The 26,004-nt window shown below is 51.3% G+C and overlaps 1 protein-coding gene across 3 annotated transcripts in view; it reads left to right on the forward strand.

Moving 5' to 3' along the window:
- CDC42SE1 (CDC42 small effector 1) overlaps positions 1-26,004 on the forward strand; it is a 91,482-nt gene that overhangs the window by 30,379 nt on the left and 35,099 nt on the right. Inside the window, exon 1 of one of the 3 annotated variants that reach the window (XM_060256392.1) lies at positions 6,893-7,005. The exons of 1 other annotated variant lie outside the window; for it this stretch is intronic. The gene's annotated coding sequence lies outside the window, so the exon portion shown is untranslated. Of the gene's footprint in view, positions 1-6,892; positions 7,006-7,659; positions 7,724-26,004 lie in introns of those variants that run through there. One more of the 3 variants, XM_060256399.1, reaches the window with a different exon arrangement.

Genomic DNA, 26,004 nt, shown 5'->3' on the forward strand with positions numbered 1-26,004 from the left:
GTCAGCCAGAGCTCTCTTATCTGGGAGAACCGGGTTTGATTCCCCACTCCTCCACTTGCAGCTGCTGGAATGGCCTTGGGTCAGCCACAGCTCTCTTATCTGGGAGAACCGGGTTTGATTCCCCACTCCTCCACTTGCAGCTGCTGGAATGGCCTTGGGTCAGCCAGAGCTCTCTTATCTGGGAGAACCGGGTTGGATTCCCCACTCCTTCCCTTGCAGCTGCTGGAATGGCCTTGGGTCAGCCATAGCTCTCTTATCTGGGAGAACCGGTTTTGATTCCCCACTCTTCCACTTGCAGCTGCTGGAATGGACTTGGGTCAGCCAGAGCTCTCTTATCTGGGAGAACCGGGTTGGATTCCCCACTCCTTCCCTTGCAGCTGCTGGAATGGACTTGGGTCAGCCAGAGCTCTCTTATCTGGGAGAACCGGGTTTGATTCCCCACTCCTCCACTTGCAGCTGCTGGGATGGCCTTGGGTCAGCCAGAGCTCTCTTATCTGGGAGAACCGGGTTTGATTCCCCACTCCTCCACTTGCAGCTGCTGGAATGGCCTTGGGTCAGCCATAGCTCTCTTATCTGGGAGAAGTGGGTTGGATTCCCCACTCCTTCCCTTGCAGCTGCTGGAATGGACTTGGGTCAGCCAGAGCTCTCTTATCTGGGAGAACCGGGTTTGATTCCCCACTCTTCCACTTGCAGCTGCTGGAATGGCCTTGGGTCAGCCATAGCTACCATAGAAGCTGTCCTCGAAAGGGCAGCTGCTATAAAAGAACTCTCAGCCCCACCTACTTCACAGGGTGTTTGTTGTGGACGGGGGGGAAGGTAGAGGAGATTGTGACCGCTCTGAGACTCTGAGATTCAGAGTATAGGGCAGGATATAAATCCAATATCATCATCATCTTCTTCTTCAAATAGATGGAGTGGGGGAGAGGTGGAAAGAAAGCCACTTTAACTTGGAATGCATTCCCCAAGCCGCCGGCTGGCTTGGCTTGGAGAAGTGAGAGCCAGTTTGGTGTAGTGGTTAAGTGCGCGGACTCTTATCTGGGAGAACCAGGTTTGATTCCCCCCCTCCTCCACTTGCAGCTGCTGGAATGGCCTTGGGTCAGCCAGAGCTCTCTTATCTGGGAGAACTGGGTTTGATTCCCCACTCCTCCACTTGCACCCGCTAGCATGGCCTTGGGTCAGCCATAGCTCTGACAGAGGTTGTCCTTGAAAGGGCAGCTGCTAGGAGAGTCCTTTCCAGCCCCACCCACCTCACAGGGTGCCTGTTGTGGGGGGAGGAAGATAAAGGAACTTGTAAGCCGCTCTGAGATTTGGAGTGGAGAGCAGGATAAAAACCCAGTTTCTTCTTAAAGAGACAGATGCCTTCTCCAAGCTGGCCGATGGGGCAATGGGGGTTTCAAGAGCCACACAATAGATGTGTAACAACCTTTTGTGGCTCCCGAGCCACCACTGGTCTATGGTATAATGCCCCTGTATAAATCGATGGTGTGGTCTCATTTGGAATACTGTGTGCAATTCTGGTCACCGCACCTCAAAAAGGATATTATGGCATTGGGAAAAGTGCAGAAAAGGGCAACTAGAATGATTAAAGGTATGGAACACTTTCCCTTTGAAGAAAGGTTAAAATGCTTGGGGCTCTTTCGCTTGGAGAAACGTCGACTGCGGGGTGACATGATAGAGGTTTACAAGATAATGCATTTAGAGAAGGTAGAGAAAGAAGTCCTTTTCTCCCTTTCTCGTGGACATTCAATGAAATTGCTGAGCAGTCGGGTTAGAATGGATAAAAGGAAGTCCTTCTTCACCCAAAGGGTAATTAATATGTGGAATTCACTGCCACAGGAGGTGGTGGCGTCCACAAGCATAGCCAGCTTCAAGAGGGGATTGGATAAAAATATGGAGCAGAGGTCCATCAGTGGCTATTAGCCACAGTATATATATGTGTGTGTGTGTGTGTGTGTGTGTGTGTGTGTGTGTATATTGGCCACTGTGTAATACAGAGTGTTGGACTTGACGGGCCATTGGCCTGATCCAACAGGGCTTCTCTTATGTTCTTATGTATGCCATAGAGTCCATGACAGATGTCCCAGAACGCCATCTCCCCCAGCTAAGTTCCCTCAACTCTCCCCTTCCCAGTTCTCCAGGAATTTCCCCACGCCGGAGTTGGCAACCCAGTGTTAACGCTATCCCTTGTAAGCTTCTCTTGGGCTAGAGTGACTTCTTCCGGTGCCCAACGCTGTTTTGTGCAGGGCTATAAAAAGAAACAACTCCTTGTCATAAAAGATTTAATGATATTTCTTTGTGGCTTGCTGCCTGCCAGACTGTTCCTAAAGGTATTCTTCTCCGTCTGTGTTTTTGTTGTGGAGTGCTGGCTTTAGTTCCTGGGGGTGGGGGAATCCAACCTGACAGTGCGGAGGGCGTTCTGTGAGTCCATCCGAATCTGGGGGTGGTGGAGAGGATAAGATTTTTCTGGCTTGGGCGAGCTCCTTTTTTACCCCCTCCATCGCTCTGTTTGAGCACCCATACTTAGAACAGCCTGCAATCTCCAGTGATTAGTTTGTTGGAGTGAATGAATCTGAACACAGCGCACATCTCCAGAGAGTGGGCTTCGGCATGTAGAAAGCCCCAGTTACAAGGTGCGGAGGGGGGGGGGGCTGGTCTGAGATCCCGAATAACTGAGATAGAAAGCACTGGAATGGTGGGAGCACTGGGTTTTTTCTGAATAACCCATGACTTAGTAGTAGGATGTGTGAAAAGGATCTAGGGGTCTTAGTGGACCATGCGCTGAACATGAGTCAACAGTGTGATGCAGTGGCTAAAAAGGCAAATGCAATTTTGGGCTGTATCAACAGAAGTCTAGCATCCAGATCATGTGATGTGATGGTATCGCTTTACTCTGCTCCGGTAAGACCTCACCTGGAGTCTTGTGTTCAGTTTTGGGCACCACATTTTACGAAGGATCTAGACAAGCTGGAACGGGTCCAGAGGAGGGCGATGGAGATGGTGAGGGGTCTGGAGACCAAGTCCTATGACGAAAGGTTGAAGGAGCTGGGGATGTTTAGCCTCGAGAGGAGGTGGTTGAGAGGTGATAAGATCACCATCTTCAAGTATCTTAAGGGCTGTCCTATAGAGGATGATGTGAAATTGTTTTCTGTGGCCCTGGAAGATAGGACCAGAACCAGTGGGTTGAAATTAAATCAAAAGAGTTTCCGGCTCAACATCAGGAAGAACTTCCTGACCGTTAGTGCGGTTCCTCAGTGGAACAGGCTTCCTTGGGAGGTGGTGGGCTCTCCTTCCTTGGAGGTTTTTCAACAGAGGCTAGATGGCCATCTGGCAGCAATGAAGATCCCGTGAATTTAGGGGGAGGCATTTGTGAGTTTCCTGCATTGTTCAGGGGGTTGGACTAGATGACCCTGGAGGTCTCTTCCAACTCTATGATTCTATGACTGTTAAGAGGGGTTCCTCAGTGGAACAGGCTTCCTCCTCGGGAGGTGGTGGGCTCTCCTTCCCTGGAGGTTTTTCAACAGAGGCTGGATGGCCATCTGACAGCAATGAAGAGCCTGTGAATTTAGGGGGAGGTATTTGTGAGTTTCCTGCATTGTGCAAAGGGTTGGACTAGATGACTCTGGAGGTCCCTTCCAACTCTATGATTCTATGATTCCACGCACACACCTGCAATTCCGGTTGTGCTCTACTGCATATGATTGCCGTCTGTGGAATCACTCTGCCTTAGCCAGCCGAAGTGGCACATTCCGGGGCAGCTGAGAACTCTATTGCTTCCCCCTCGCCCCCATATTTAGAGTATCCAATATCCCCTGCAAGAAAGACCCCAGGGTGACGAAGAAACAGGAAGAGCCGTGGGCAAATATTTCACCTTCCTCACCTCGACTGGCCTTCGGGGTGTGTTCTGGGAAGGATCACGTCTGAGAAGCGACAGGATGTGAGGGGAGACAACCGGACGGGCTCATGTCCCCCGGGAAGGTTTCAAGTTTCGGCCCCGGTGGAGCAGCAATTGTGACCCGCCAACTGGATCGCAAGGGGCCGCTTGGCCAAGGAGAGAAGCGAGGGGCCAGCTCCTTCCTCCAGAGGTTGCCGGGTCCAATTCAAGAAATATCTGGGGACTTTGGGGGTGGATCCAGGAGACTTTGGGGGCGGAGCCAGGAGCAAGGGTGTGACAAGCATCGTTGAATTCCAAAGGGAGTTCTGGCCATCACAATTAAAGGGACCGCACAGCTTTTAAATGCCTTCCCTCCGCTGGAAATAATGGAGGGTCTTTTGGGGCTCATAGAATTGGACTCCATGGTCCAATCTTTTTTTAAACGTGGAGAGTATTTTGGCGAGATGCTGAAAATCTCGTGCCTCTACCTCAAAATACAGCCCCTCCCAGATACCCACAGATCAAGTCTCCATTATACCTTGTGGGAATCGGTCTCCATAGGGAATAATGGAGTGTCCAGCGGACATTCTCTCTCTCCCCCGCTTTTGACGATCCTCAAGCAGGGGCGGGGATAGGGTTGCCAATCCCCAGGTGGGGGCAGGGGATCCCCCGGTTTGGAGGCCCTCCCCCCGCTTCAGGGTTGTCAGAAAGCGGGGGGAGGGGAGGGAAATGTCTGCTGGGAACTCTGTTATTCCCTATGGAGATTTATTCCCCTAGAAAATCATGGAGAATTGATCCGCAGGTACTTGGGGCTCTGGGGGGGGGGCTGTGTTTTGGGGTAGAAGCACCAAATTTTCAGTATAGCATCTAGAGCCTCTCCCCAAAATACCCATCAAGTTTCAAAAAGATTGGACCAGGGGGTCCAATTCTACGAGCCCCAAAAGAAGATGACCTTATCCTTCATTATTTCCTATGGAAGGAAGGAATTGAAAAGGTGTGCCGTCCCTTTAAATGTGATGGCCAGAACTCCCTTTGGAGTTCAATCATGATTGTCACAGCCTTGATCTTGGCTCCACCCCCCAAAGTCTCCTTGCTCCACCCCCAAAGTCTCCTGGCTCCACCCCCAAAGTCTACTGGCTCCACCCCCAAAGTCCCCAGATATTTCTTGAGTTGGACTTGGCAACCCTTGGCGGGGAGGGTCTCAAAACCGAGGAATCCCCTGCCCCCACCTGGGGATTGGCAACCCCATTTAATGCCCTGCAGGGTCCCTGGACCGCAAGACGCAGCTCTTCCAGGAAACTTCGGGAGGGAAGCAAATACGCACAACGTGGTGATCCTTCCGGCCCTGAGCCGCTCATCCCCGACACCCTGCAGATAACAAGGCACTCTTGCAACACACATCCTGAGCTTGCGCCTTGAGCAACCCCGCGGCCGCGGTTTGCGCACAACTGGTGTGTAGCAACAGGCCCCAAACAAACCGCAGAAGCAGAGAAAGGACGGCAGAGCCACAGCGGCAGGTGCTCCCAGGGCTAGGTTTGCCAGTCTCGGGGGGGGGGGGGCAGGTGCTCCCCTTCCTTCTGGGTCATCAGAAAGCGGGGGCAAAGGAGGGGAGCGTCTGCTGGACGCTATGGAGACCGATTCCCAAAGGGTATAACGGAAAATCGATCTGCTTGTACGTGGGGCTCTGGAGGCACCAAATCTGCAGCATAGCATCCAGAGCCTCTCCCCAAAATACCATCCATGTTTCAAAAGGATTGGACGAGGGGGTTCAATTCTATGAGCCCCCAAGAAGAAGTCGTCATTGGATTTATATTCCGCCCTCCACTCAGAGTGACTCACAATCTCCTTTATCTCCCTCCCCCACAACAGACACCCTGTGAGGTGGGTGGGGGCTGGGAAGACTCTCACAGCAGCTGCCCTTTCAAGGACAACCTCAGCCAGAGCTCTGGCTGACCCAAGGCCATTCCAGCAGGTGCAAGTGGAGGAGTGGGGAATCAAACCTGATTCTCCCAGATGAGAGTCCGCACACTTCACCACTACACCAAACTGGCTTTACAATCTTCTTCCTCCACAACAGACACCCTGTGAGGTGGGTGGGGCTGAGAGAGCTCTCCCAGAAGCTGCCCTTTCAAGGACACCTCTGGGAGAGCTCTGGCTGACCCAAGGCCATGCTAGCATGTGCAAGTGGCGGAGTGGGGAATCAAACCCGGTTCTCCCAGATGAGAGTCCACGCACTTAACCACTACATCAAACTGGCTTTACAATCTTCTTCCTCCACAACAGACACCCTGTGAGGTGGGTGGGGCTGAGAGAGCTCTCCCAGAAGCTGCCCTTTCAAGGACACCTCTGCGAGAGCTCTGGCTGACCCAAGGCCATTCCAGCAGGTGCAAGTGGAGGAGTGGGGAATCAAACCCGGTTCTCCCAGATGAGAGTTTGCGCGCTTAACCACTACACCAAAGAAGGTGCCCCTATCCTTCATCTTTTCCAATAGAGGGAAGGCATTTAACTGGTGTGCGGTCCCTTGAAATGGCCAGAACTCCCTTTGGAGTTCAATGATGCTTGTCACAACCTTGTTCCTGCCTCCACCCCCCAAAGTCTAAATGCCTTCCCTCCACTGGAAAAAATGAAGGCCGGGGGCACCTTCTTTTGGGGCTCACAGAATTGGACCCCCTGCTCCAATCTTTTGGAAACTTGGGAGGGTTTTTGAGGAGAGCTACCAGATGCTATGCTGAAAATTTGGTGCCTCTACTTCAAAAAAACAGCTCCTCGCAGCCCCCCCCCCTCCCCGCAGATCAATTCTCCATTATACTCTATGGGAATTGTTCTCCGTAGGGAATAATAGAGTACCCAGCAGATATTTCCCTCCCCCCCCCCCCCATTTTCTGATGACCCTGAAGTGGGGGGAAGGCCTCCAAGCGGGGAAAGCCCTGCCCCAACATCCATGAGGTTTAGAAACCTGCAAATTTCTTGTGCTTTGGAAGATATATGTGTCCCTTTAAATCTCAGAGAGACTGAAACTCCGGGGGGGGGGGGGGGAGGAAAAGAGAGAGCCCAGCCCCTCTCTTTGTTTTATATTCCTTTCAGTCTGAAGCAGCTGGTTGAAATAGAGCAGATTGCTACATCCAGCAACTCCTGTGAGTAAATTGCCCAGGTGGGATCACAAAAGCGTGGGCTTGCAAACGGTTTATTTTGGCTGCTGTGTGAGTGTGTGTTTTCACTTTCATTTAGTGGAAGCGCAACTGCTGGGGAACCCTTTGTAGGCAAAAAGAGAGGTGGAGGAAATGAAGGCTGTATTCAGGGGAACCGCGCTGCTGTATTTTTATTATTTATTTGGAATGGGGAAGTCTCCCGGCTCCACCCCCAAAATCCCCAGATATTTCCACTGATCTGTGGCCCCTCTTCATGGCTCTCCAGGGTCTCAGGCAGAGGTCTTTCCCATCACCTCCTGCCTGGTCTTTTTAACTGGAGATGCCTGGGATTGAACCTGGGACCTTCTGCATGCCAAGCAGAGGCTCTGCCACTGATCTGTGGCCCCTCTTCATGGCTCTCCAGGGTCACAGGCAGAGGTTTTTCCCAGCACCTCCTGCCTGGTCCTTTTCACTGGGAGATGCCGGGGATTGAACCTGGGACCTGCTGCGTGCCAAACAGAGGCTCTCCCACTGAGCCACGGCTCCCCCTTTGCCCCGTCCCCAAATCTTCGAACTGACCCCACTTTCCTCCCTTTCTTCTCAGGTGCAGTCCCTTCCCCCTCCCAGCATCTGTGCGGGGAGGGGGGGGGAGTGGCTCATTTTGCATTCCTCCCCGATCCAGGTGGAGTGGATGAGTCACAGGTGAGCAGGTTGGGACAGGCAGGTGAGTTGGGTGCGGCTTGGCGATAAGGCTCTCGCTACTGTGCTAGGAGGGGCCATGGGGGGCTGGGGGAGAAGGTTGTGCTAGGGCAGCTCCGAGCCAGATTTCCTGCTAGAGGAAAGTTTGGCAGGAGGATTCGGGTAACAGGATCCTAATCATGGCCATCAACAGGTGTGCGCATGAGACTTTTGCACTTGCGTGCTGGGAGATGGATTCCAGCCATCTCAAACCGTTTGTCGTTTAACCCCGGAGGCTGTTCTTAGCTAAGAAGGGCGCCAAGACTCTGGCCCTCACAGAATCATAGAGTTGGAAGGGACCTCCAGGGTTATCTAGTCCAATCCCCTGCACACTGCAGGAAATTCACAAATTTTTGTTGTTCAGTCGCACAGTCGAAGCGACGTGCGATAACAAGGGTGCTGGTGAACATGTGCAAAGTTCAAATCTCCCTCCTCTTGCAGGCAAACTGGAACCCTCACAGATTCCCGGGGGGGGGGGGAAATGAACCACACCTATTGAAGGAAAGACTTGACTCCTTGGTCATGGCTGAGAATCCCGCATGAAAAGCAACTTGGAGATGGTCTACGAATTCCCGAAAGAGATCGGTAGGGTTGCGAGGTCCGACTCAGGAAATATCTGGGGACTTTGGGGATGGAGCCAGAAGCAAGGTTGCGAGAAGCACGACTGAACCCTGAAGGGAGTTCCAGCCATCATATTTAGAGGGACTGTGTGCCTTTTAAATGCTCTCCCTCCATTGGAAATAATGGAAGATGGGGGCACCTTCTATTGGGGCTCATAGAATTGGACCCCTGGTCCAATCTTTTAGAAACTTGGGGGGGGGGATGGATTTGAGGAGGGGCACTGTATGATACACTGATCATTTGATGCCTCTACCTCAAAAACAGCCCCTCACCATGGAGAGCCAGTTTGGTATAGTGGTTAAGTGTGCGGACTCTTATCTGGGAGAACCGGGTTTGATTCCCCACTCCTCCACTTGCACCTGCTGAGAAGGCCTTGGGTCAGCCATAGCTCTGGCAGAGGTTGTCCTTGAAAGGGCAGCTGCTGTGAGAGCCCTCTCAGTCCCACCCACCTCACAGGGTGTCTGTTGTGGGGGAGGAAGGGAAAGGAGATTGTCAGCCGCTCTGAGACTCTTCGGAGTGGAGGGCAGGATATAAATCCAATATCTTCATTTACCTCACAGGGTGTCTGTTGTGGGGGAGGAAGGGAAAGGAGATTGTGAGCCGCTCTGAGACTCTCTGGAGTGGAGGGCGGGATATAAATCCAATATCTTCATTTACCTCACAGGGTGTCTGTTGTGGGGGAGGAAGGGAAAGGAGATTGTAGGCCGCTCTGAGACTCTTCGGAGTGGAGGGCGGGATATAAATCCAATATCTTCTTCATCTTCTTCAGATACCCACCGATTGATGCTCCATTGTACCCTATGAGGACCGGTCTCCATAGGGTATAATGGAGCGCCCAACAAACATTCGCCCCCCCCCCACTTTATGATAACCCCAAAGGGCTAATTTGGAGGGCCTCCAAATTAGGAGATCTCCTGCTCCCAACTGGAGATTGGCAGCCCTAGCAGAGCAGTGGGACCTAGTTTGGAAATGCATTTCTTTATTTTATGTGTCCACTTCATTGATATCCCAACTTTCACCCTAAAGGGGGCTTAACATGGCTGACATCGGGGTGTTTTTAGAAATATTATCTTGGCAGCAGTCGCCACCACAACACAAGGGGCTTCGCAGTGTGTCTGAAGGGAAGCTGTGGCAGCCATTTTGTGGCTACCCTCGCCTCTGGCGGCAGCCATTTTGTGGTTATGCCCACGGTGCTGTTTCAGAATTGCACAGAAGGAGCGGAGGCCCCTGGTTTGCGTCATTCTCCCTCCAACCGTTGTATCCTCACAACAACCTTGTGAGTAGGGTTGCCAAGTCCAATTCAAGAAATATCTGGGGACTTTTGGGGTGGAGCCAGGAGACTTTGGGGGGTGGAGCCAGGAGCAGGGGTGTCCCACAGCACTGGGAATCCCACTGGACGCGTATAGTTATTCCGAAACATCAACGTGCACCTTGGCTATTATGGTTAAAATGGGTGGCATTGATGTGATTGTATATTGCTTTTAATATTCGATGTGGTTTTTAACTGTTCTTAGCCGCCCCGAGCCTGTTAGGGGAGGGCGGGATATAAATTTGATAAAAATAAAATAAAGCACAAATGAACTCCAAAGGGAATTCTGGCCATCGCATTTAAAGGGACAGCACACCTTTTAAATGCCTTCCCTCCATTGGAAATATTGAAGGATAGGGGCACCTTCTTTGGGGGCTCAAAGAATTGGACCCCCTGGTCCAGTCTTTTTGAAACTTGGAGGGTATTTTGGGGAGAGGCACCGGATGCGATGCTGAGAATTTGGTGCCGTTGCCTCAAAAAACAGCCCCTGCCAGAGCCTCAGATACCCACGGATCAATTCTCCATTATACCCTATGGGAAATGGGTCTCCATGGGGAAGAATGGCGAGCCGAGCAGACATTTCCTCTCCTCCCCCCCCCCCACTTTCTGATGACCTTGAAGTGGGGGGAGGGCCTCCAAACTGGGAGATCCCCTGCCCCCACCTGGGGATTGGCAACCCCACCTGTGAGGTAGGTGAGGGTGAGCGTGTGGCTGGCCCCAGCTCACCCAGCAAGCATCTGTGGTGGAGCAGGGATTTGAACCAGGGTCTCCTAATGCAACCCTCTTAAGCACTGGATGACACTGGGTTGCTTACAGGAAGTGCCTGCCGGGGTGTTTGAATGGGCGGGAGGCAGATCGCGTGCCTTTGCAGTGTCTCCGTGAGGGGGCAACGGCAGGCCTGCGGCTTCCCTCCCCAATTGAACGCCCCACTGAGGTGCTTAAATTGGGGGGAGGGCAGATTGCCTGTCTCCCATTTTTTGAGTGGGGGTCGCCATTTTTTGGTTTTGCCCCCTAGGGCTGCCAAGTCCAATTCAAGAAATATTTGGGGACTTTGGAGGTGGAGCCTGGAGACTTTGGGGGGTGGAGCCAGAAGACTTTGGGGGTGGAGCCAGGAGCAAGGTTGTGAGAAGCATAATTGAATTCCAAAAGGGAGTTCTGGCCATCACATTTAAAGGGACTGTAGACCTTTTCAGTGCCTTCCCTCCATTGGAAATAATGAAGGATAGGGGCACCTTCTTTGGGGGCTCATAGAATTGGACCCCCTGGTCCAATCCTTTTGAAACTGGGAGGGTATTTTGAGGAGAGGCATTGGATGCTACACTGAGAATGTGTTGCATCTACCTATAAAAACAGCACCCCACCCCCCAGAGCCCCAGATAACCGTGGATCAGTTTTCCATGACACCCTATGGGAATGGGTCTCCATAGGGAAGAATGGAGTGCCCAGCGGACATTTCCCTCCCCTGCCCCCACTTTCTAATGACCCTGAAGTGGGGGAAGGCCTCTAAATCAGGGGACCCCCTGCCCCCACCTGGGGATTGGCAACCCTGTTGCCCCCACTCCAAAAATACGTAGATCCGGCCCTGGTACAGGCAGACCTTTCCGTCTCAGAAGTCAAGCTCTGAAGTTCAGTTTTGAAGAAGAAGAAGATGATATTGGATTTATATCCCGCCCTCCTCTCCGAAGAGTCTCAGAGCGGCTCACAATCTCCTTTCCCTTCCTCCCCCACAACAGGCACCCTGTGAGGTAGATGAAGATATTGGATTTCTATGCCGCCCTCCACTCCGAAGAGTCTCAGAGCGGCTCACAATCTCCTTTCCCTTCCTCCCCCACAACAGACACCCTGTGAGGTAGATGAAGATATTGGATTTATATCCCGCCCTCCACTCCGAAGAGTCTCAGAGCGGCTCACAATCTCCTTTCCCTTCCTCCCCCACAACAGACACCCTGTGAGGTAAATGAAGATATTGGATATATCCCGCCCTCACTCCGAAGAGTCTCAGAGCGGCTCACAATCTCCTTTCCCTTCCTCCCCCACAACAGACACCCTGTGAGGTAGATGAAGATATTGGATTTATATCCCGCCCTCCACTCCGAAGAGAGCGGCTCACAATCTCCTTTCCCTTTCTCCCCCACAACAGACACCCTGTGAGGTGGGTGGGGCTGGAGAGGGACAACCTCTGCCAGAGCTATGGCTGACCCAAGGCCATTCCAGCAGCTGCAAGTGGAGGAGTGTGGAATCAAACCCGATTCTCCCAGATAAGAGAGCTATGGCTGACCCAAGGCCATTCCAGCAGCTGCAAGTGGAGGAGTGTGGAATCAAACCCGATTCTCCCAGATACGAGAGCTATGGCTGACCCAAGGCCATTCCAGCAGGTGCAAGTGGAGGAGTGGGGAATCAAACCCGGTTCTCCCAGATAAGAGTCCGCACACTTAACCACTACACCAAACTGGCTCTTTTGCAAGTTTCCAGTGCATGCTGTCAGGTTGCCAACTCTGGCCTGGTAAATTCCTGGAGGTTTGGCGTGCTAGCTGTGGAACAGGGAGACTTTGAGGAAGGAATAGTGTCACTTAGACACTATTGCATACTATAGCATTTGCTCTCTGAAGCTGCCCTTTTGATCTCGGTAGTCTGGAGGCCTAGGAGAGCCAGTTTGGTGTAGTGGTTAAGTGTGTTGACTCTTATCTGGGAGAACCGGGTTTGATTCCCCACTCCTCCACTTGCAGCTGCTGGAATGGCCATGGGTTAGCCATAGCTCTGGCAGGGGTTGTCCTTGAAAGGGCAGCTGCTGTGAGAGTAGCGTTGCCAAGTCGAACCCCAGAAATATCTGGGGACTTTGGGGGTGGAGCCAGGAGACTTTGGGGGTGGAGCCAGGAGACACTGGGGTAGAGCTAGGGGGAGGGGGGGAACGGCGCCAGGGAGCGTTGCGAGCCGCCCCGCAGCTGCCGCCTCTTCTCCGCTCGCCGTGCTGCTCCTCCGAGATGGGCTCAGGCTGAGCCCATCTCGGAGGAGCAGCCACGGCGAACAGAGAAGTGGCGGCAGCGGTGCGGCAGCCTCGCCCCCTCCAACTCTGGGGTGGAAGCTGAGGGGGGGTGGAGGCGGGCCGGGGGCGTGGCGAGCCGCACGTCCGGGTCCTAGAAGGGCCCAGATTCGCGGCTCGCCATGCTCCTGGCCTGCCTTGCCCTCCCCTGCGCTGCTGCAGTTTCTTGGCTGCTCCTCCGAGATGGGCTCAGCCTGGGCCCATCTTGGAGGAGCAACTGCAGTGGGCAGGGAGGGGGCGGCAGTGGTGCGGCGCGGCGGCCTCCGGGCGACTCGCCATGCTCCCCGGCGCCGTTTCCCCTCTTCACCCGCTTCCATTTTTGGGGGGAGCGGGGGAAGAGGGTGGAAATTCTGGGGTCCCCTGCCAGGGCGGGAGGGTTGGGAAGCCTATGTGAGAGCCCTCTCCAGCCCCACCCACCTCACAAGGTGTCTGTTGTGGGGGTGGAAGGGAAAGGAGATTGTGAGCCGCTCTGAGACTCTTCGGAGTGGAGGGCGGGATATAAATCCAATATCTTCTTCTATCTTTTTCTACAGCCCCGTGGTGCAGAGTGGTAAAGCTGCAGTACTGCAGTCTGAACTCTCTGCTCATGACCTGAGCTCGATCCCAGCGGAAGCTGGTTTCAGGTAGCCGGCTCAAGGTTGACTCAGCCTTCCATTCTTCCGAGGTCGGTCAAAGGAATACCCAGCTTGCTGGGGGGAAAGCGTAGAGGACTGGGGAAGGCAAGGGCAAACCACCCTGTAAAAAGTCTGGTGTGAAAACATTGTGAAAGCAATGTCACCCCAGAGTCGGAAATGACCGGTGCTTGCACAGGGCACTACCTTGACCTTTAGTCTGGAGGTCAGTTGTAATACCAGGCCCCACCTTGAGGCTGGTAAGATTAGCGTGCTGACAGTGGCCAGTGCTAACTGGCTAGCGCCAGGGACGCAAGCAAGCCACATACCCACCTTCCGCGGAATTCTGCAAAAAGTACTCTTTGCGAAAGGAAACAAAGCAGAAGATTAACATGTCAATAGCTTGACATGCAGAGGAACTTTTTTTTTTTTAAGCAGCGGGGGAGGGGGGGAGTGACGGCTGACCCCAAATTCAACTCTTGAGAACAGACATCTGCGAGGCAGATTGGCGGAAGTTGGTCTGATGAGCAATCCACCAGTTGCTTCTCTTGAAGCTCGCACCCCAAAAGGAATCTGAGGATTGAAGCCTATTCCATGGGAAGAAAATTGGTCCCAGCAAGGGGGTAGGGGCAGGGGATCCCCCGGTTTGGAGGCCCTCCCCCCCACTTCAGGGTCGTCAGAAAGCAGGGGGAGGGGAGGGAAATGTCTCCTGGGAACTCTATTATTCCCTATGGAGATTTATTCCCATAGAAAATCATGGAGAATTGATCCGCGGGGATCTGGGGGGGGCTGTTTTTTGAGGTAGAGGCACCAGATTTTCAGCACAGCATCTAGTGCCTCTCCCCAAAATATCCCCCAAGTTTCAAAACGATTGGAGCAGGGGGTCCAATTCTGTGAGCCCCAAAAGAAGGTGCCCGTATCCTTCATTATTTCCTATGGAAGGAAGACATTGAAAAGGCATTGAAGGCATTGAAAAGGTGTGCCGTCCCTTTAAATGTGATGGCCAGAACTCCCTTTGGAGTTCAATTATGCTTGTCACAGCCTTGATCTTGGCTCCACCCCTAATGTCTCCTGGCTCCACCCCCAAAGTCTCCTGGCTCCACCCCCAAAGTCCCCAGACTTTCTTAAATTGGACTTGGCACCCCCACACTTCAGGGTCCTCAAAAAGCTGGGGGTGGGAGGGAAATGTCTGCTGGACACTCAGTTATTCCCTGTGGAGACCGATTCCCATAGGGTATAATGGAGAATTGAACTGTGGGTATCTGAACACATGAAGGTGCCATCGGCTTATGAAGCGGATGCTCTACCACTGAGCCACCATCCCTCCCCAATTCAAGAAATATCTGGGGCTCTGAGGGGGCCTGTTTTTTGAGGTAGAGGCCCCAAATTTGCAGCATAGCATCTGACGCCTCTCCTCAAAAGACCCTCCATGTTTCAAAATGTTTGGACCAGGGGGTCCGATTCTGTGAGCCCCAAAAGAAGGTGCCCCTATCCTTCATTATCTCCAGTGGAGGGAAGGCATTTAAAAGGTGTGTGGTCCCTTTAAACGTGACGACCAGAACTCCCTTTGGAATTCAATTATGCTTGTCACAACCTTGCTCCTGACTCCACCCCCAAAGTCTCCTGGTTCCACCCCCAAAGTCCCCAGATATTTCTTGAATTGGATTTGGCAACGCTAATCTAGTCCCGTAAGGCTTGCATTTTTCTAATCCCGTAAAGTACTGCTTGGCAAAGCCTTTCCTATGGCTCTCCCAATTTTCCTGTTACTCGAGGGTTTGAAGAAGAAGAAGAAAGGCAGATTTATTCCCCACCCTTCTCTCTGAATCAGACTCAGAGCGGTTTACAATCTTCTTTATCTTCTCCCCCCACAACAGACACCCTGTGAGGTGGGTGGGACTGAGAGAGCTCTCACCGAAGCTGCCCTTTCAAGGACGACTCCTGCGAGAGCTATGGCCATTCCAGCAGCTGCAAGAGGAGGAGTGGGGAATCAAACCCAGTTCTCCCAGATAAGAGTCCACGCCCTTCACCACTACACCAAACCAGGGCACCAAGCTGGCTCTTGACAAATCCCAGATCTAGAAATTTCATGGCAACACTCAGTATTTTCTGCAGCGATTTCATCATAGTTGCTCTTAGCAATCTTCCCTTGAAGCGCAACGGGGTTAAAGCATCAGACTAGAATCTGGGAAACCCAGGTTCAAATCCTGGTTCCCTGGTGGAAACTTCCTTGGGTGACCTTGAGTCAGTTACACCTACCTCACAAGGTGGTTGTGAGGAAAAAAGCAGGAGAGGAGATGGATGTAAAGCCTAGGGTTGCCAAGTCCAATTCAAGAAATATCTGGGGACTTTGGGGGTGGAGCCAGGAGACATTAGGGGTGGAGCCAAGATCAAGGCTGTGACAAGCATCACTGAACTCCAAAGGGAGTTCTGGCCATCATATTTAAAGAGACGGCACGCCTTTTCAATTCCTTCCTTTCATAGGAAATAACGGAGGATAGGGGCACCTTCTTTTGGGGCTCGTAGAATTGGACCCCCCTGGTCCAATCTTTTTGAAACTTGGGGGGTATTTTGGGGAGAGGCACTAGATGCTATGCTGAAAATTTGGTGCCTCTACCCCAAAAAACAGCCCCCCCCAGAGCCCCAGATACCCGCAGATCAATTCTCCATGATTTTCTATGGGAATAAATCTCTATAGGGAATAACAGAGTTCCCGGCAGACATTTCCGTCCCCTCCCCCAGCTTTCTGACGACCCTGAAGCGGGGGGAGGGCCTCCAAACCAGGGGATCCCCTGCCCCCACCTGGGGATTGGCAACCCTAGTAAAGCCGCTTTGGGGTCCCCCTTGAGAGAGAAAGGCCGGAAATCAAGTCTGTAAGAAGCGAAAAGCAAACGTATGCTCTCATGGCAGACTGTGTTCCCTTCGGCATGCAAGCGTGTGTGTGACGGTCTTGTCCTTGCTTGTTCGTAGGTTAACCGCATTCGGTAACGGCAGACAAATTTGTTTCTTAGCTGCTGGCTGCAGCATTCCATTCAACAGAGCTTTTTTCAAAAGCAGAAGTCAGCATGAGGGGAGACGCTGTGAAAGGGCTTCAGGCTGAATTTTTGTTGTGAGGACGAGGAGAGAGTTATATTTGTCGTCCGAAGGCTTCCGCAGAGCTCTGTCTTACACAGGAGCCTTTGAAACTCTCCTGTATATTCAGACTGCCTACCTCCCGCATTGCCTGCTCAGACCGGCAGCATCTCCCAAGGGTCTGGGGAAGAGAACGGTCTTTTCTGACACCCGCTGCATTCCCGGGGATTGAATCTGGGACCTCCTTCTTTGGAGGGGGGCTCTCCTTTGGAGGTTTTTAGAGGTTAGATCAGGGTTGGCCAAACTGTGGCTTGGGAACCCCATGTGGCTCTCAAAGCTCCCACTGCGCCAGTTGTCTCTTAAAACCGCTTCTTCAAGCCAGCTGGCAGGTTAGAGAATACATTAAGTTAAAGTTGCTTTCTTTCCACCTCTCCCCCCATCTATTTGCCTTCCTTCCTTCCTTCCTTCCTGTCCTGTGGTATAGTGGTTAAGTGTGGTGTGATTAAGTGTGCGGACTCTTATCTGGGAGAACGGGGTTTGATTCCCCACTCCTCTGCTTGCACCTGTTGGAAGGGCCTTGGGTCACCCATAGTTCTCGCAGGAGTTGTCCTTGAAAAGGGCAGTTTCTGTGAGAGCTCTCTCAGCCCCACCCACCTCACAGGGGGTCTGTTGTGGGGGAAGGAGATTGTAAGCCGCTCTGAGTCTCTGATTCAGAGAGAAGGGCGGTATCTAAATCTGCAATCTTCTTCTCTCAAACATCTGAATTTCCTGTCTTGCGGCTCTCAAACATCTGATGTTTATTCTATGTGCAGTGATGCTCTGGGGCAAGTGATGCTCTGTCTTCTTAGTGCTTGGAGGGGCAACAGTGTGAGGACTTCTAGTGTCCTGGCCCCACTGGTGGACCTCCTGATGGCACCTGGGGTTTTTGACCCCTGTGTGACACAGAGTGTTGGAGTGGATGGGCTGTTGGCCTGATCCAACATGGCTTCTCTTATGTTCTTATGTGACACAGAGTGTTGGAGTGGATGGGCCATTGGCCTGATCCAACATGGCTTCTCTTATGTTCTTATGTGACACAGAGTGTTGGACTGGAGGGGCCACTGGCCTGATCCAACATGGCTTCTCTTATGTTCTTTTGTCTGGGGCAGTGATGCTCTGTCTTCTTGGTGCTTGTGCGGGGGAAGGTTCAACAATGGAAGGGCTTCTAGTGTCCTGGCCCCACTGGTGGACCTCCTGATGGCACCTGGGTTTTTGGCCCCTGTGTGACACAGAGTGTTGGAGCGGATGGTCCATTGGCCTGATCCAACATGCCTTCTCTTATGTTCTTATGTCTGGGGCAGTGATGCTCTGTCTTCTTGGTGCTTGTGGGGGGGGAGGGTTCAACAGTGGAAGGGCTTCTAGTGTCCTGGCCCCACTGGTGGACCTCCTGATGGCACCTGGGTTTTTTGGCCTCTGTGTGACACAGAGTGTTGGACTGGATGGGCCATTGGCCTGATCCAACATGGCTTCTCTTATACTTTTATGTGGCTCTTACATTAAGCAAGTTTGGCCACCCCTGGGCTAGACGGAAATTTGACAGCAATGCTGATTCTGTGAGGGGGGAGGTATTTGTGAGTCTCCTGCATTGTGCAGGGGGTTGGACTTGATGACCTTGGGGGGTCTCTTGCAACTCTATGATTCCGTCCGTTTGCCTCATCTATGTAAGTCCATGGGAGAGCCGCCGTCTTGTGATCTGTCCATTAACTTGGGGTGAAAATGGTTACAGCTGATCTCCAGACAACAGAAATAGGTTCCCAACAGGAAAGTGGCTTCTTTGGAGGGTGGACTCTGTGACCTTGTGCCCCACGGAGGTCCTTGCCCTCCCCAGGCTTAGGGTTGCCAAGTCCAATTTAAGAAATATCTGGGGACTTTGGGGATGGAGCCAGAAGACTTTGGGGGTGGAGCCAGGAGACATTAGGGGTGGAGCCAAGATCAAGGCTGCGACAAGCAGAATTGAACTCCAAAGGGAGCTCTGGCCATCACATTGAAAGGGACGGCACACCTTTTCAATTCCTTCCTTTCATAGGAAATAACGGAGGATAGGGGCACCTTCTTTTGGGGCTCATAGAATTGAATCCCCTGGTCCAATCGTTTTGAAACTTGGGGGATGTTTTGGGGAGAGGCACTAGATGCTGTACTGAAAATTTGGTGCATCTACTTCAAAAAACAGCCCCCCCACAGAGCCCCAGATACCCGCGGATCAATTCTCCATGATTTTCTATGGGAATAAATCTCCATAGGGAATAACAAAGTTCCCAGCAGACATTTCCCTCCCCTCCCCCCGCTTTCTGACAACCCTGAAGCGGGGGGAGGGCCTCCAAACCGGGGGATCCCCTGCCCCCACCTGGGGATTGGCAGCCCTCCCCAGGCTCCACCCCCAAATCTCCAGGAATTTCCCATCCCAGAGTTGGTGGCCCCCGTTTTGTATTGGATTTGCTCGATAGGGTTGCCAAGTCCAATTCAAGACATATCTGGGGACTTTGGGGATGGAGCCAGGAGATTTTAGGGGTGGTGCCAGGAACAAGGGTGTGACAAGCGTTGTTGAACTCCAAAGGGCGTTCTGACCATCACATTTAAAGGGACCGCACGCCTTTAAAATGTCTTTCCTCCATTGGAAATAATGAAGGGACGGGGCATCTTCTTTGGAGGTTCATAGAATTGGACCCCCTGGTGCAATCCTTTTGAAACTTGGAAGGTATTCTGAGGCGAGGCGCCGGATGCCATGCTGAAAGTTCGGTGCCTCTGCCTCAAAAAACAGCCCTCAGATCCCTGCGGATCAGTTCTCCATTGTACCCTATGGGAATCGGTCTCCATAGGGAATAATGGAGTGCCCAACAGACATTTCCTCCCCCCCCCCCCCCCGCTTTCGGATGATCCTGAAGCAAGAGGAGGCTCTCCAAAACAGAGGTTTCCCTGCTCCCACTGGGGATTACAACATACAAAGAGTATAAGGAAACAAAAAGCAAAAAGCCGCACGTGAACCAGCTTCTATACCCAATTACATAACAAGAAAAACCATTCATATATAAATCATTGTATTTAACCCACATATGTTGCTGTCATCAAAACAACCACAATACTCCGTCCTTTGAACAAAAGGAAGCATTTACACCAAGAGTTCTTTCTCTTTATATGGTAAAATTGTCCAGCTTTTCCGTGTGATCCTGGTGTGATATTCCAAACGATGCATGTCTCTCAAGGGATGCAGCCAAATTTTCAAAGAGGAAAGGGACAAGGTTGTACTAATACCCTTGTTTCGCAAAAGCTATAAAAGACCTCTTAGCAGAGATTTCTTCAAGCTGCAATAAACCTCTTGGCAGAGAGCATATTCAAGCTGGGATAGACGTCTTAGCAAAGAGCTTCTTCAAGCTGCAAATTCGCTTTGCTTCGCTGCAATCGATCGCTTAGCAAATTCTTCAAGCAAAGGCAATCGTAGCCCAAATGTTTTCTAACTGAACACCACCTGGGGATTGGCAACCGTGTTGCAAGGGTTGATGTGGGGTCTGAAGCCATCTGAGAAGCGCTGGATAGCGTAGTCCCCCAGGATCCCCAATTCCACTGGCTCCACCCCGGCTAAACCCACACTGGTTGCTGAGTCACCTTTTCCTGGCAGCTGCCTGCCAGAGAACTGGCAATTTTCTGATGGGGAGCCCATCCTCTTTTGCATGAGGCAAGCGCCCAAAGAATCACCCTCCGCGGCCCCGCCGCCGTCTGAGGGATGAACACCGCATTGTTCTTGTCTGGCGGTGCTGAGCCTTCGTCTGGCTTTTCTCCCTGTTTACAACACAGCTGCTCCTGCCCTGAACGCCTAGGCAGTCTCTCAGGAAGTTTTCTTTTGGGTTAGCAGCTCCTCCCCCCCAGTTCTTCCTCCGCCCCAAAGAAGTTGGGAGCATCTGCCAAGTCGGCCAATTGGCCTTTCTCGTACTCAGGCCGCATTTGAGGCAGGAGCTCACAGGAGCGGAGCTCCAGAACCTCTACATTTTATTGTGCTCTTTCTTACTGCCTCCCACCCCCAAATAAGAACATAACAACATAAGAGGAGCCATGTTGGATCAGGCCAATGGCCCCTCCAGTCCAACACTCTGCGTCACATAAGAACAGAAGAGAAGCCCTGTTGGATCAGGCCAGTGGCCCCTCCAGTCCAACACTCTGTGTCACATAAGAACAGAAGAGAAGCCCTGTTGGATCAGGCCACTGGCCCCTCCAGTCCAACACTCTGCGTCACATAAGAACAGAAGAGAAGCCATGTTGGATCAGGCAAATGGCCCATCCAGTCCAACTCTCTGTGTCACATAAGAACATAAGAGAAGCCCTGTTGGATCAGGCAAATGGCCCATCCAGTCCAACATTGTGTCACATAAGAACATCAGAGAAGCCATGTTGGATCAGGCAAATGGCCCATCCAGTCCAACTCTCTGTGTCACATAAGAACAGAAGAGAAGCCATGTTGGATCAGGCAAATGGCCCCTCCAGTCCAACACTCTGTGTCACATAAGAACAGAAGAGAAGCCCTGTTGGATCAGGCAAATGGCCCATCCAGTCCAACACTCTGTGTCACATAAGAGAAGCCATGTTGGTTCAGGCAGTGGCCCATCCAGTCCAACTCTCTGTGTCACACAGGGGCCAAAAATATATATATACACACTGGCTAATAGCCACTGATAGACCTCTGCTCCATATTTTTATCCAATACCCTCTTGAAGCTGGCTATGCTTGTAGCCGCCACCACCTCCTGTGGCAATGAATTCCACGTGTTAATCACTCTTTTGGTTGAAGGACTTCCTCTTTCCGTTCTAACCCGACTGCTCAGCAATTTTATTGAATGCCCACGAGTTCTTGCATTGTGAGAAAGGGAGAAAAGTACTTCTTTCTCTACTTTCCTCCATCCCATGCATAATCTTGTAAACCTTTATCATGTCACCCCGCAGTCGACGTGTCTCCAAGTTAAAAGCCCAAGCGTTTTAACCTTTCTTCATGGGGAAAGTGTTCGAAACCGTTAATCATTCTAGTTGCCCTTTTCTGGACTTTTTCCAATGCTATATGTCCCTTTTTGAGGTGCGGTGACCAGAATTGTCCCAAATACTTCCTTCTGGGCTCCATTGTTCAAACCCCATAAGAATTTTGCTGACTCTGAGACTGAACAACCAGAAAACCCCAGATATCTCCCTTGTATAATGAAAGCAATGCACTAATATCTCCAGCACATACATTACACAAAACACTAGCATTACTTATGAGAAAAAATCAAATTGTTGTAACACATTAGGGTTTGTAGAATCTTTCGGGCTCAAGTGCCGTGTTCTACTGGAGAAAGTTTTTCTTCCAGACGTTTCGTTCAACGAAATGTCTGGAAGAAAAACTTTCTCCAGTAGAACACGGCACTTGAGCCCGAAAGATTCTGCAAACCCTAATGATGTTACCAGCCGTGAAAAACTGAAATCTTTGTTGTAACACACTCACGCTGTTGCCAATAAATACAATATCCAGAATAACATAAGCCAAACCACCAAGGTCCATTACAGTTCCAGGCTTCCAAGGAATACGTAAAGACTTGTTCAACACTCCAAAGTGATATAAATATCTTCTCCAACTGTGCATAAAATATGTTTCTCCACAGAACTTCGATCCGATCGCTATATTTCCCATTTTCGATTAGTGTCTTGTCGAGACATGCGCGTATGAATAGCCTTAAGCCTGGACTCTCTGAGGCTCTAAATCTGATGTCGGGTTTGAAAAATATTATTTAAATAGTTCTTATCTCTGAGCCTTACGGCCTCTGTAATATTCATGACGTCAGTGGGGCATACTTACTGCTGGTTCAGCAGTTCTACCCCCAAAGGTCTCCTGGTTTCACCGCCAAAGTCACCAAATATTTCTTGAATTGGACCCGCAACGCTAGAGCTGCAAAAGGGGTGTTTTTTACATTCAGTTTGTTCCAGAGTTCTAGAGTCTTCAAATCGTCTGTCACTGTTCCGCTTTAAATTATTTTCCTTTTACATTTAAGCGTTTCAATTTGGGGGGGGGGGTGTCTGATCAGAGGGCAGCAAGAATACCAGCGCTTAGTGAAATGTATGCGATTGCTTGGAAATATCGCGTCAACACTGCAAAAACAATACAAATGTAAATTACTAGACGAGGCAAGCAATGATATGTCAAAATTTTCAAGTGCTGTCAGTTCTCGTACAAATTACTGCTTCCAGAGGAGTCTTTTTAAACGCACGAAAAAGTTCTACAATATGAGTTTGAAAGGCCCGTAGAGAAAAAGAGCAGATCAAAACTACGTGGAGACAAACGTTGCCGCAGCAGCTCGGAAACTCATCTCACCGAAAACAAACGTAGATGCTTCGGGCAGCAACGATGCAAAACAGTTGTGAGAACGTTAAGTAACGTAAAAAGTGAGTTTCCAATGAGGTGATAGAGAGTCGAAAACTGCCAGTGTAAAAAACACCCAAGGTTTCTGAGTCGCTCTGAGACCTGACAGAAGTGATTTTGGAGACGGGAGTGTTTTGGTGTTGAGGTTGGCTGGGGGGGAACCGTGACGGCGTGAGCCTTAGAGGACTCCACCTCTAGAGCAGAAGGGCAGCTGAGGTGACTCTCCATGCCTGCAGCTCGGGAACCTGCAGCTCTGCGTCTCTGCACCCAGAGCACAGCAGGGTGGAGCCAATCTGACTTTTCCTGTTTTCGCCTCAGTAAGTAAAAGTAACAATACCAGTCCCGTCCAGCACCATCGCCGGAGCTGGCAGAAATTCAGAGTGCCTGTATTGGGTAAAAATCACTGTGACGTTGGCGGGAATGTGTCCGGTGCCTTTTCGTGCATACGCTGGCGGGGATGCAGGTAGTTGTTTGTTTCCCTTTTCAGCCACAGCGTTGTGCAGGCTGTCTCCCTGGGAGGGAACTCAACTAGTTGAGCACTGAGACGTCTTCACCAGGGCTAGAGTTACCACTCCCCAGTTGAGAAATGCACACACCCACGCAGGAAACCACCGCAGATGGATTGAATAGGGTTGCCAATCCCCAGGTGGGGGCAGGGGATCCCCCGTTTGGTGGCCCTCCCCCCGCTTCAGGGTCATCAGAAAGCAGGGGGAGGGGAGGCAAATGTCTGCTGGGAACTTTATTGTTCTGTATGGAGATGTATTCCCATAGGAAATAATGGAGAATGGATCCACGGGTATCTGGGGTTCTGGGGGGGGGGGCTGTTGTTTGATTTAGAGGCCCCAAATTTGCAGCGTAGCATCTGGTGCCTCTCTCCAAAATACTGTCCAAGTTTCAAAAAGGTTGGACCAGGGGGTCCAATTCTATGTGCCCCAAAAGAAGGTGCCCTTATCCGTCATTATTTCCTATGGAAGGAAGGCATTTAAAAGGTATGCGGTCCCTGGAAATGTGATGGCCAGAACTCCCTTTGGAGTTCAATTCTGCTTGTCACACCCTTGCTGCTGGCTCCACCCCCGACGTCTCCTGGCTCCACTCCCAATGTCTCCTGGCTCCACCCTCAAAGTCCCCAGGTATTCCTTGAATTGGACTTGGCAACCCTAGGATCGAACAACACAAATTGCCGGTGGAAAAGTCTTAAAGGTGACTTAAATCCTTTGCAAACCAAATTCTACTATATGCCTAGAACACATCTCTCCTAGGGGAGAGACGGTCGCTCAGTGGTAGAGCATCTGCTTGGGAAGCAGAAGGTCCCAGGTTCAATCCCCGGCATCTCCAAAAAAGGGTCCAGGCAAACAGGTGTGAAAAACCTCAGCTTGAGACCCTGGAGAGCCGCTGCCAATCTGAGAAGGCAATACTGACTTTGATGGACCCACGGTCTGATTCAGTATAAGGCAGCTTCGTATGTTCAAAAGAGCATGTTATGAGAGCCAGTTCGGTGTAGTGGCTAAGTGTGCAGACTCTTATCTGGGAGAACCGGGTTTGATTCCCTACTTCTCCATTTGCACCTGCTGGAATGGCCTTGGGTCAGCCATAGCTCTGGCAGAGGTTGTCCTTGAAAGGGCAGCTGCTGTGGGTGCCCTCTCAGCCCCACCCACCTCACAGGGTGTCTGTTGTGGGGGAGGAAGGGAAAGGAGATTGTGAGCCGCTCTGAGACTCTTCGGAGTGGAGGGCGGGATATAAATCCAATATCTTCTTCTATCTTCTTCTTGTGCATTACATACGTTATTCATATCACTGCATTTAAAACACGAACACTTGTCGAAGTTCTTAAAGTTACGGTGCCATGCCCTTGCAATTACCATGTCCTGCAGTCATCACTCAACAATTGACACATCCAGCACAAACTCCGGTTGCCAACTCTTCTCTGATGGGCAGGGCCGGCTTGCCCACGAGGCAAACTAGGCGGTTGCCTAGGGTGCCGGGAGAGTGGGGGTGCCAAATTGGGCCCCCCCAGTGCCCCAGGCAAGCACCTAGTTTGTTTGCCTCCACCTGCACCAAGGCGCCCACCCTCCCCCTTCCCTTTCCGTCCCATCGCCACCCACGCCCGCCTGTGCTATGTGGCCAAGTGCAAAGTAATGCACATTGGGGCCAAGAATCCCATAGGCAAATACAAGTTGATGGGGTGTGAACTGGCAGAGACTGACCACGAGAGAGATCTTGGGGTCGTGGTAGATAACTCACTGAAAATGTCAAGACAGTGTGCAGTTGCAATAAAAAAGGCCACGCCATGCTGGGAATTATTAGGAAGGGAATTGAAAACAAATCAGCCAGTATCATAATGCCCCTGTATAAATCGATGGTGCGGTCTCATTTGGAGTACTGTGTGCCGTTCTGGTCGCCACACCTCAAAAAGGATATTATAGCATTGGAAAAAGTGCAGAAAAGGGCAACTAGAATGATTCAAGGTTTGGAACAATTTCCCTAGGAAGAAAGGTTAAAACGCTTGAGGCTCTTTAGCTTGGAGAAACGTCGACTGTGGGGTGACATGATAGAAGTTTACAAGATTATGCATGGGATGGAGAAGGTAGAGAAAGAAGTACTTTTCTCCCTTTCTCACACTACAAGAACTCGTGGGCATTCAATGAAATTGCTGAGCAGTCGGGTTAGAACAGATAAAAGGAGGTACTTCTTCACCCAAAGGGTGATTAACATGTGGAATTCACTGCCACAGGAGGTGGTGGCAGCCACAAGCATGGCCAGCTCCAAGAGGGGGTTAGATAAAAATGTGGAGCAGAGGTCCATCAGTGGCTATTAGCGACAGTGTGTATATATATGTGTGTGTGTGTATATATATATTGGCCACTGTGTGACACAGAGTGTCGGACTGGATGGGCCATTGTCCTGATCCAACATGGCTTCTCTTATGTTCTTACGTGACACAGAGTGTTGGACTGGAGGGGCCACTGGCCTAAATCAACATGGCTTCTCTTATGTTCTTATAAGACACAGAGTGTTGGACTGGAGGGGCCATTGGCCTGATCCAACATGGCTTCTCTTATGTTCTTACGTGACACAGAGTGTTGGACTGGATGGGCCACTGGCCTAAATCAACAGGGCTTCTCTTTTGTTCTTATGTGACACAGAGTGTTGGACTGGATGGGCCATTGGCCTGACCCAACATGGCTTCTCTTTTGTTTTTATGTGAC

The sequence above is a fragment of the Heteronotia binoei genome, chromosome 1 (genome assembly GCF_032191835.1).
Source record: "Heteronotia binoei isolate CCM8104 ecotype False Entrance Well chromosome 1, APGP_CSIRO_Hbin_v1, whole genome shotgun sequence".
Lineage (NCBI taxonomy): Eukaryota > Metazoa > Chordata > Lepidosauria > Squamata > Gekkonidae > Heteronotia > Heteronotia binoei.